Source organism: Phacochoerus africanus, chromosome 9 (genome assembly GCF_016906955.1).
Source record: "Phacochoerus africanus isolate WHEZ1 chromosome 9, ROS_Pafr_v1, whole genome shotgun sequence".
Taxonomy (NCBI): domain Eukaryota; kingdom Metazoa; phylum Chordata; class Mammalia; order Artiodactyla; family Suidae; genus Phacochoerus; species Phacochoerus africanus.
This window is the reverse complement of record NC_062552.1, coordinates 39,083,131-39,095,224: the sequence shown is the minus strand read 5'-3', so window position 1 is coordinate 39,095,224 and position 12,094 is coordinate 39,083,131. Positions and strand designations below refer to the sequence as shown.

Sequence of the window (12,094 nt, the reverse complement as noted above, 5' to 3'; positions counted from 1 at the left end):
TACCAATCTACTCGGTTTCTACAGCTTTTTTTAGATGCCATATATAAATGAATTACACAGTATTTGTCCATCTTGGTCTGACTTATTTCACTTAGCTTATGCTTCATCCATTTTGTCCCAAATGGCAGGATTTCCTTCTTTTTTTTATGGTTGAACAATATTCCATTGTATTATGTATGTGTGTGTATCTGTCCATATATCTGTATTAATAACAATTTCTTTATCCATTCATCCATCAACAGATACCTAGGTTGTTTTCCTATCTCGGCTACTGTGAATAACGCTCCAATGAACATGGGGTGCAGATATCTCTTCAACAGAGTGATTTCATTTCCTTCAAATAGAAGTGGGTTGCTGGATCATATGGTAGCTTTAGTTCTAATTTTTTGAGGACCCTCCATACTGTCTTCCATAGTGGCTGCCCTATCTACATTCCTACCAACAATGCCCAGGGCAGGGGGGGTTCCTTTTTGCCCACATCTTTGCCAACACATTATCAGCTCTTGTCTTACAGATAAAAGCCATTCTAACAGATATGAGGTGATATCTCATTATGGTCAATGAACATTTTTTGAAATGAACTTATCACCCTTTCCAACATGCTGGCCAGAACAGGGCAACACCTGAAAAAATCAGGCACACCAGGGAAAATGTGCTTATTCCTTGTTCCTTGAAACTTACTTCAGTTTTCCAAGAAAGCATGCTTATTTTGGACACCAGGTTATTCCTATGGGAGAACAATCTAAAGTGGAAAACAAAGAATGATATTTAAACCTAGACTGCACAGTGTGGCTAAAGTTATTTCCCACTATTCCCCTGTACTCTATTCTGGCCAAACTGTCACTCCCCCAGCCCCCAAAACACAATGCACACTTTCTCAGCACCTGACCTTGTCCCGGTGAAAATTTTCTTACCTGAGACGCTCTTCTTCCTCTTCTATATCTACTGAAATTCCACCCACTATTCAAAACTTAGTTTGAATCCACCTCTGAATCTTTCTTGGACAACCTTGGGCTGTTTTGGGGGTTTTCTACCCAGAATTCTAAAACCAACAACCGTGTCTTTCGACGCTGATCAGACATGGGTCTTTGCGATTACCTCCACGATGCCTATCTTCCGAGCCCAACAGAAGGCAGAGCCCAGATTTAAACAAAAACAGTATAAAGTGCTATGAGAGTACAAAGCCAGGCAACTTTTAGTATGGTTTTTAGGCATCAGGGAACTGAGAATACCAGTCCATCAAATAGGCCCTGACCTCATTTTGTGCCTCCTCCCCATCCCACCCTCCCCCTCCCCCATATGAGGAACCCTGTTTCTTTGCCATCTTGACCATTTGATGTTCCCTAAACCTATCTAATACCACTTTCTCAATTCTTGCTTTTTTAGTTTTTTGTTTTTGTTTTGTCTTTTTTTTTTTTTTTTTTGTCTTTTTGCCATTTCTTGGGCCATTCCTGCGGCATATGGAGGTTCCCAGGCTAGGGGTCCAATCGGAGCTGTAGCCGCTGGCCTACACCAGAGCCACAGCAACACGGGATCCGGGCCATGTCTGCAACCTACAACACAGCTCATGGCAACGCCGGATTCTTAACCCACTGAGCAAGGCCAGGGATCAAACCCACAACCTCATGGTTCCTAGTCGGATTTGTTAACCACTGAGCCATGACGGGAACTCCAACTCTTTTGTCTTTTTAGGACCACATCCGCAGCATTATGTAAGTTCCCAGGCTAGGGGTCAAATTGGAGCTGCAGCTGCCAGCCACAGCCACAGCCACAGCCACGCAGGATCTGAACTGCATCTGTGACCTACACCACAGCTCATGGCAACGCCAGACCCTTAACCTGCTGAGGGAGGCCAGGGATTGAACCTGCCTCTTCATGGCTACTTTGCTGCCACTGCACCACAACAGGAACTCCTACTTTTTCAATTCTTTGGCTTTGCACTTGTCCCTTTACTTAGAAGACAAAAGACTTCCCGCCCACCTCCAAGTGGTCAACTGACTGTGCCTACTTATCTAAGGCTTTGAGGAAAAGGATATTGCCTTTCTTTAAAAAAAAAAAATCCCCAAACAAAATGAACTGCTCACTAGAATGTCTGACATGTTACTAGATGTGACTCCCTCATCAGCTTATAAATTCCATGAAATTCCATTCAGTCTCTTCATGCTATTAGAGTTTAAGGCAATGGTCTGATACAAATGTGCCCAACTCAGTTAAATTACTTAGGAAAGATTTTGATTTAAAGTTCTCACAAGTTTCCAAGAATATGCAACTAGGCTACACATGAGCACTTTTGCACAATCATAAAGCCCAGGACTGGAAGGCAGGGTTGGTGGTCTGTTATCAAGGATCACCAGCTTATACTTGGCCCTGAAGCATCTAGCCGGGCACCCCTGCTGGGCAGGAAAAGCGTTGAGAGGTCAGCTGATCCCCCATCTCTGCTCCATATCAGATGGTTCAACTCCTGAGGCAGAGGGGAATGTCACGTATTTTACGATCCACAGGACAAAAAAAATGTGTACCCTTCCATGATAAGCAATTTCATATTTAATAAATCTCCTTAAAACAGGGATCTATGTACTGAACATAACATATTTCCTTGGAGTCCCCAAATCTTCAGCAGTAATTATTATATTAATAATAGTTATGTTCAAAATTACCCTTGTGGCACAGTGGTAAGGACCCAGCATTGTCACTGCAGTGGCTCGGGTTGCTGCTGTGGCACAGGTTTGATCCCTGGCCAGGAACTTCCATGTGTCACAGGGTGGGGCCAAAAAAATAAATATATTAATAGTTATGTTCATTAAAAGACTCAGAAGTGAAAGTCTAAGTTCAGGAGTCTCTGGTACAGCCATGTATAGCTCTTTGAGGGCACCAACATTAGCCCTTATAGAAAAGAAAAAACAACTCTAAATGTAGGAAAAACAGATGCCCTGTCAAAAATGTTTTCATAATTTCTTTACCGTGTTTTATGAGAGACATTTTACTGACTATGGAAAACAATACACAGGAAATGACTGAGAAACAAAAAAGAAATGCTGCAGCCCTGGTTGTTATTAAATATTAAGTAAAATTACATAATTGTGATAATTTATGATACTTCACTACATAGAATAATACATACTAAAAAGATGCGTCAGTTCTCTTCAGTTACACTACTAAATTTTAAAGAATTCTTGTATTATACTGCCAGATAAAAGCTGATTTTTCTTTTTCTTTTTTTTGCCTTTTCTAGGGCCACTTCTGCGGCATATGGAGGTTCCCAGGCTAGGAGTCTAATCAGAGCTGTAGCTGCCAGCCTAAGCCAGAGCCACAGCAACTTGGGATCCAAGCCGAGTCTGCGACCTACACCACAGCTCACAGCAATGCCGGATCCTTAACCCACTGAGTGAGGCCAGGGGTCCAACCCGCAACCTCATGGCTCCTAGTAGGATTCGTTAACCACTGTGCCACGATGGGAACTCCCATAAAAGCTGATTTTTCTGTTTCAATCATTGATTGCCAAATTTATTACTTTCTTGCACTAAAAATAATCAGTTCTTTAGAGAATCTGCTCCAGTGACATGCAGACTTCGCCAACGGAAGCAATGACAACACTGAAATAACCACTCAGGAAGATGAGCCTGGTCAAGTATCAACCAAAAACACATTAGAAAAACCTTTAGGAAGAGGAGTTAAAAACCAGAAAGGATGGAGTTCTTGTTATGGCTCAGCAGTTAACAAACCTGTCTAGTAACCATGAGGTTGTGGGTTTGATCCCTGGCCTGGCTCAGTAGGTTAAGGATCCGGCATTGCTGTGAGCTGTGGTGTAGGTCAAAGATGCGGCTCAGATCCTGCTTCGATGTGGCTGTGGTATATGTCAGCAGCTGCAGCTCCAATTGGACCCCTAGCCTGGGAACCTCCATATGCCACGAGTGCAGCCCTAAAGATGAAGAAGAAAAAAAAGAAAGAAAAAGAAAAATAGAAAGGCAAAACTAAGTCTTACTTGCATCCTCTCCATGAAAACAAACTACCTGAACATTAAACACAAACTACTCTTGACACAAATTTTCTAGTTTCATTCAGAAAAATATATCTTTTTTTGTTTGTTTTGATCTTTTTGTCTTTTTAGGGCCACACCCGTGGCATATGGAGGTTCCCAGGCTAGGGGTCAAATTGGAGCTACAGCTGCCAGCCTTCCCACACCCACAGCAATTTGGGATCCGAGCCACGACTGTGACCTACACCAAGCTCATGGCAATGCTGGATCCTTAATCCACTAAGTGAGGCCAGGGATCGAACCCGCATCCTCATGGATCTAGTCAGGTTCATTGATCGATGCGCCACAAACAGAAAAATATTATCTTTTAAGTGGAGATTTATCTAAGTGACTTGTATTTTTTTCTAATAGAAAAAAGACATTTAGAGAATATTTTATATGAAGTAAAAGAAAAAAAAAATCTTCCCAATGTGATTTTTTCCTTCTTTTAAAAACAATGGATATTACTGAATGATACCAATCATAAATAAAAAAAAAGGATGACTGTTTGTATTTCCACCCTACAATCACAAAATTTACTAGAATACGGTACAGTAATAATTAAGCTATCAAGAAATAAAAACTGCTTGATCTTTCTCTGTGTTTCCTCAAATACCATAAGACACCACTGCACTGTGTTAGTATAACTTGTACATGTTTTTGTCTCTAGGTATGGAACGGCTTTTAAAAAATACTTTTAAATGGCAATGATTATAAACAAAAAATATTTTATTGAGCTTTAGTATTAGCAATCTGGTTAAAGTTATTATGCAAACTCTTGACTCCCACTGCTCTCTGTCAGTGAGTAACATTCAAAATATTTTGGTTTTACGGCATGTTCCAAGAAAAACAAGCCCTATAAAAACAAGTAACAATATTAACAAACAAAATTCCATTTTACAAAGTCAACCATGTTACCAAGGAATAGATGCTGAGGATTCCCTTTTGTAATAATAGCAGACGCAAAAGGAAGATGTGTGCATGAAATCAATTTTTTAAGGAGGAGAAAATGAAAGGAACTTTTTTTTTTTGGAAGGCCACACTCATGGACCCCAGGCTAGGGGTCCAATCAGAGCTGCAGTCCCCAACCTACATCACAGCCACAGCCACACCAGATCCGAGCCGCGTCTGTGACCTACACTGCAGCTCACAGAAATGCTGGATCCTTAACCCACTGAGCGAGGCCAGGGATTGAACCCAAGTCCTCGTGGATACTAGTTGGGTTTGTTACTACTGAGCCATGATGGGAACTCTGGAAAGGAATTTCTTTATGCTTAAAAATGATTTAAGAAAGAATATGTGCAAATACATATGTAGCATGTTACTCCAAGCAAGATTACATAGTTTCTAAAAACATTTTAAAGCAGCTGAATTGATCTCACTCTTCTAAACTCCATTTAAGAAACATGAGCTTCTATCTAATGTGAAATATTTTACAAACTCTAAGAAATGCCACATAAACTGGAATTAAAATTGATAGTTATTTCTATCAAAAAACTGTAAGATACAGAGTTTCCGGTTGAGGAAGATGAAAAAGTTGGGGAAGAATGGTGGTGATGGTTACACAACAATGTGAGTGGACTTAATGCCACAGAACTGTACTTAAAATGGCTAAAATGGTAAATTTTAGGTTATGTATATTTTACCGTAAAAAAGGAATAAAGCATCTATGAATGTTCTTACGAAAGAAAAAACCCAAAAGGTTTGTTTGAAAATAACAAGTTGTAGATCTATGATCAAAAATGTTTCTATTTCTGGGAAAGCATAAAGGTTTCTATTTCTGGGAAAGCGTTCTCTTCCTCCAAGCTGGCAGCTTCGGGACAGATGCTCATTGAGGGGAGATGAGGGACCCATGGCTCGTCAGTCAATTAACCTCAATGAGCAATGGGGTGAAAGTCGCTGAGACAGATCACCCTCAGCTCCTGACAGGCACCAGATGTGGATGAAGAAAGAAACCCCACAAAGGGGAGGGTTCTGAACCTTGGGTGTGCCTTTTGGCTACCTGGCGGAGGCCATGGAGCCCTTCTCAGAATAATATCTCAAGGTGCATAAGACAGGTAAGATGTTTTGAAACAGTTATAAATATATTTTAAAATTGTAATATAGTTATATATGTGATTCCTCATCAATGCATTAATATACTAGATTTCACAGTGAGTCTAGTAACTACTATCATTTGGGAGATAGTCATCTTTCAAGATGTCTGCAAATGTAAGACTTATAAACAATTCTTCTATTGGTAACAAATTCCCAGGCTTTGTTTTTTTTTTTTTTGTCTGATTGTGCCCACAGCGTATGAAAGTTCCCCAGCCAGGGATCAAACCCATACCACAACAGTGACCCAAGCCACTGCGGTGACAACACCAGATCATTAACCCTTTGCACCACAAGAGAACTCCCCCCCAGGCTCTGTTAATACTACTGTGGTTGTTGGCCTTCATTCACAGATTTAGAGATTGATAAATTTCATTTGGAGTCCAGTGAAAATAACATGCAGGGTTTTTGGGTTTTTTTTTAAATACAAGTTCATGGGCCTCCCTCTCCCCAGTTCTAGTCACAGATCCTTTAGGGGTCAGTTCATGGTGACTTGCCCTGCTGGAGCCCAGGACATTTGTTCAAGGTGTGAGATGAATAAACTCAATTCAGTAACACAATGGGATTCTGAACATTTGAATATAATTCACAAGATATTTTTATACTTGCTAAGCATACAATGGCCATTTCTATACACCGAATGTACTTTTTTGTAACACTAAGATGCTGAAGGTGCTGCCAGATGCACAGGATTTCAACAGTGCAGAAAGAACACTCTTTGAGAGCATCAAAGTTATCAGAGAATTCGCCACGGGAAAGGTCAAGTAAAGTAATTTTCTGTGAGCTTAGTAGAGAGCAACAGAATTACATTTTCCAATTTAAAAGCCTGACACTGCAGTGGAAAAGCCCATCAACATTCTCAACCCTGCGCCAGAGGGAGATAGAAAGGCAAATTTCATCTGATGAACATGCAACAGTCTTTCCTGGAAAGCTTAGTCAAAATTCATACCTTCATTTCTCCCAAACATCCACTGTAGAAAATAGTCATATATTTATTTACTTTCCTAGTTTTTATATGAATGTTAGAATTGAACAGACACCTAAATTAACACCGTTTTCTACATTCACTTCTGGACTATCCTGCTATAGATTATTGAACCCTCAAATAAGATGGTCAAGTATCTTAGAAACAGTCTCTGGTGATCTAAGAATAAAATGCTACATTTTTTAAAAAGGCCAACTTAGTGTAATTAAAATATTTTTTTAACTTTAAAACCGCATTATTCTGAAGGTGGCGGTCAGATGTGCTAGAAGTAGAGTTCCCATCATGGCTCAGTGGTTAGCGAACCCAACTAGCACCCATGAGGACTCGGGTTTGATCCCTGGCCTGGCTCAGTGGGTTAAGGATCCAGCATTGCCGAGAGCTGTGGTGTAGGTCGCAGACGAGGCTGGGATCTGGAGTTGCTGTGGCTATGGTGTAGACTAGTGGCTGTGGCTCTGATTGGACCCCTAGCCTGGGAACCTCCATATGCTGCCAGTGCAGCCCTAAAAAGAAAAAAAAAAAAAAAGAACACCTTCTTAACTTGAGTATTTAGGTTCTTAAATTTTGCCTCACTTAGAAAAATAATTTTTCTATGAAGGTTTATCATTATTTAACTTTTTCTTAGACTTCTGATGAAAAAGACAACAAAACAAAAAAACAACTAATTTTAAAGGAGTTCCCATCATGGCTCAACAATTAACAAACCCGACTACCATCCATGAGGACACGGGTTCAATCCCTGGCCTTGCTCAGTGGGTTAAGGATCTGGTGTTGCTGTGAGTTGTGATGTAGGCCAGTGGGTACAGATCTGATTCGACCCCTAGCCTGGGAACATCCATATGCCGCGGATGCGGCCCTAAAGAGACAAAAAGACAAAAAAAAAAAAAAAACTTCTGATGAAAGCTTGCAAATTTTGTTAATGATTCTCATAATATTAATATCATAATTTTTCTTTAAGAAAGCACATTAAAATAGCAAGATACATTAAGCAGTACTATTATAATTTATCATACTACTAATAATGAGAACTCGATTCAATGACTATTTATCAAAATAAGCCTATGCTGGAGGAGCAGAGTAAAGGATTAAAGAAACATAAATAAATCCAACATAGGTATATAATATTTCCTGGCTCTCAAGTAGCTGATATCTTATTGAAAAGAAGAGACACCAACGTCTGAAATAATTTTCCAAACTGCAGAAAGCATCATAAATCACTCTACATGAAAACAAACATATACTAGCATGGATATTTACAGTAATATTAAGCCCCTCTACAACTGATTATTATTACTACTGCATAAAATAGAAACAAAAATCACATTAATTACTATTAATATACCATAGCACATGAGGTGAGAAAAACGGTAGTAAGAGCAGCTAACAAACACAAACTGCCTTCCCTCTGCCAGGCACTTTATACAGTTTTAATCCTTCTTAAACAGTCCTGTCAGGTATGTACTATTGTCCTATTTTTAGAGAGAATGTAAGACATTCGCCCAGCATTGCAGAGTTTGTAAGTAGTGAAACAGAGGTTTGAATTCAAATCTCTAATTCCTAAGTCCATGCTGGTTCTCATTTTTGTGGGTGGAAACATGATTTTGGAAAGTCTGATTTCTGTAAACGTTTCCCATGCCAAAAGATGGCAGTTGAGAATCTTAAAATACTTTCTCCCACAGCAAACCCCCCCCTTACTATTCCATCCATTAAAATTCTAAAATTTTATTTATTTACTCATTTATGTTTTGCTTTTTAGGGCTACACCTGCAGCAAATGGAAGTTCCCAGGCTAGGGGTCTAATCGAAGCCACAGCTGCCAGCCTACGCCACAGCCATAGCAACGCAGGATCCAAGCCATGTCTGTGACCTACCCCAGAGCTCACGGCAACACCGGATCCTTAACCCACTGAGTGAGGCCAGGGATCAAACCGGCAACCTGATAGTTACTAGTCAGATTCATCTCTGCTGTGCCACAAGGGGAACTCCAAAATTCTAACATTTCAAATCAACTTATCATAAGGTATTTTTGCTGAGGAAAATGAAGCATGGTATTGTAAATCTATCACTATAAAAAGGTATGCATGTGATGGGAGAAATACACTGGCACTGAAAGGAGCTGTGGACACCGTGGCTGAGAGGAGCGGCTTACAGTCTTTTCATGTAAGACATCAGGGGAAAGGAGTCCTTTAAGCAAAACAGGCTGGCAGAAGTTCCACAATGAAATAACTTTGGGAAATGCCTCATATCATACACACTTCTCAGTAATTCATAATGCACATTGGATCTCCTGCTTTTAAAAACTCATTGTTTCTAGAGTTCCCATTGTGGTACAGTGGGTAAAGTATTCAACCGCAGTGGGTTGGAGGCACAGGTTCGATCCCCGGCCTGGCACAGCAGGTTAAAGTTTCCAGTGTTGCCACAGCTGCAGTGTAAGTCGAAGCTGAGGCTCGGATTCCTTGGCCCAGGTCATTAAAAAAACAAACAAAACAAAACTCATTGTTTCTGACACCAACTTTGTCTGAGAACCCTCCACTCACTCCCAGCTTCATTCCCAATGCCTACTAATTGCCACGGGGTTTAGAGCAGCCATCTGTCCAACAGAAACATCATGAGTCCCAAGTGAGAGCCATACGAGATTTAAAATTTTCTAGTAATTTTTTTTTTTTGCTTTTTTAGGGCCGCACCCGAGGCACCCGAGGTTCCCAGGCAAGGGGTCAAATCAGAGTGACAGCTGTCAAACCACAGCCACAGCAACGAGGGATCTGAGCCACATCTGAGACCCACACCATAGCTCACGGCAACGCCAGATCCTTAACCCACTGAGAGAGGCCAGGGATCGAACCCAAAACCTCATGGTACCTAGTTGGATTCATTTCCACTGCACAACTATGGGAACTCCTCTAATAAATTTTTTTAAAGTGTAAATTTTTTTTGCAAGCACCCACAGTATGCAGAAGTTCCCAGACCAGGAATGAACCTATGCCACCACAGTAACCAAAACCACAGCAGTGACAATGCCAGATCCTTAACCCACTGAGCCACCAGGAAACTCCAAAGTATAATTTATTCTAATATACAGTTGATCCTTGAACAATATAGGTTTGAACTGCGAGGGTCCATTTAAACGCAGATTTTTTTCCAATATATTTACAAATATCTATACATAGAACATCATGTGCAAGGCTTGTACTGAAGTGGATAGCCTACCCTTACACAGGCATAAGGTGAACATTTAATGCAAACTTAACAATGTGTTTGCTTTCTTACTGTTCTATAACTTTGATTTCAAAGAATTACATTACGATAAGCATGCCTCTCTCTCTCTTGTAATTGGAGAATCTGCGTATCAGCCTATCGCCACAGGTAAGTGGCTTTTTAGAAAAACGGAACAATGTTTCTAATACTGTATTATGAATATGGCTGTAAAAATTTTAGAACAGTTCATTCATTAGCATAGAACCTAGGCTACTGTGAAGCAACTGTATCGATTACACTAGGCTACCATAAAGCAATCATTCTGCTGCTGCTTCATTATCAATGCATGAATCACTACACCTATACATAAATTTCTTTTTTTTTTTTTTGGTCTTTTTGCCATTTCTTGGGCCACTCCCATGGCATATGGAGGTTCCCAGGCCTAGGGGTCGAATCGGAGCTGTAGCCTCCGGCCTATGCCAGAGCCACAGCAACGTGGGATCCGAGCTGCGTCTGCAACCTACACCACAGCTCACGGCAACGCCGGATCGTTAACCCACTGAGCAAGGGCAGGGACCAAACCCGCAACCTCATGGTTCCCAGTCGGATTCGTTAACCACTGCGCCACGACGGGAACTCCATAAATTTCTTTTTCATGTTATCTTTTCATTTTTGATGTCCAGTGATAAGAGATACATGTAGCATCTACAGTATTTTGTATCATATAAAACAATATTGATGTAGATACTGAAAGAAAAGACAATCATGTAAACAGACATGGTAAACTTACAGTATGGGTATTTACAGTACAGTACTCTAAATGTTCTTTTTCTTCCATATTTGTTGTTGTTGTCTTTTTAGGGCTGTACCTGAGCCACATGGAGGTTCCCAGGCTAGGGGTCGAATCAAAGCTGTAGCCACTGGCCTACACCACAACCACAGCAATGTCAGATCTGAGCTGTGTCTACAACCTACCCCACAGCTCATGGCAATGCCAGATCCTTAACCCACTGAGTGAGGCCAGGGATTGAACCTGTGTCATCATGGGTGCCAGTCAGATTCATTTCCACTGAGCCACAATGGGAACTCCCAAATGATTTTTTTTTTCTTTTCTTTTTAGGCCCAAACATGTGGCATATGGAAGTTCCTGGGCTAGGGGTAAGATCAGAGCTGCAGCTCCTGACCTACACCACAGCCACAGCAACACCAGATCCATGTCTGAGATCTACACCATAGCTCACGGCAACGCCAGGTCCTTAACCCACTGAGCAAGGCCAGGGATGGAACCCATTTCCTCACGGATACTAGTCGGGTTCTTAACCTGCTGAGCCTCAACGGGAACTCCCCAAATATATGTTAATTGACTGTACGTTATCAGTGAGGCTTCCATTCAGCAGTAGGTTATTAAGTTTTGAGGGAAGAAAAAGTTGTATGTGGATTTTTTTTTTTTGGTCTTTTGTCCTTTTTAGGGCAGCACCTGTGGCAAAAGGAGGTTCCCAGGCTACAGGTCTAATGGGAGCTGTAGCCACTGGGCCTACGCTAGAACCACAGCAACGCCAGATCCGAGCTGCATCTGCAATCTACACCACTGCTCAAGGCAACACCGGGCCCTCAACCCACTGAGCGAAGCCAGGGATCGAACCCAAAACCTCTTGGTTCCTAGTTGGATTCATTTCCGCTGCGCCACATGGGAACTCCAGATTTTTTTTTTTTTTTTTGTCTTTTTGCTATTTCTTTGGGCCGCTCCCGCGGCATACGGAGGTTCCCAGGCTAGGGGGCGAATCGGAGCTGTAGCCACCGGCCTACGCC

At 41.2% G+C, this 12,094-nt stretch overlaps 1 protein-coding gene across 2 annotated transcripts in view; it reads right to left on the bottom strand.

The window, feature by feature from the left end:
• BICRAL (BICRA like chromatin remodeling complex associated protein) overlaps positions 1-12,094 on the bottom strand; it is a 79,919-nt gene that overhangs the window by 49,906 nt on the left and 17,919 nt on the right. Inside the window, exon 1 of one of the 2 annotated variants that reach the window (XM_047797668.1) lies at positions 682-1,252. The exons of the other annotated variant lie outside the window; for it this stretch is intronic. The gene's annotated coding sequence lies outside the window, so the exon portion shown is untranslated. Of the gene's footprint in view, positions 1-681; positions 1,253-12,094 lie in introns of those variants that run through there. 2 annotated transcript variants of the gene reach the window in all.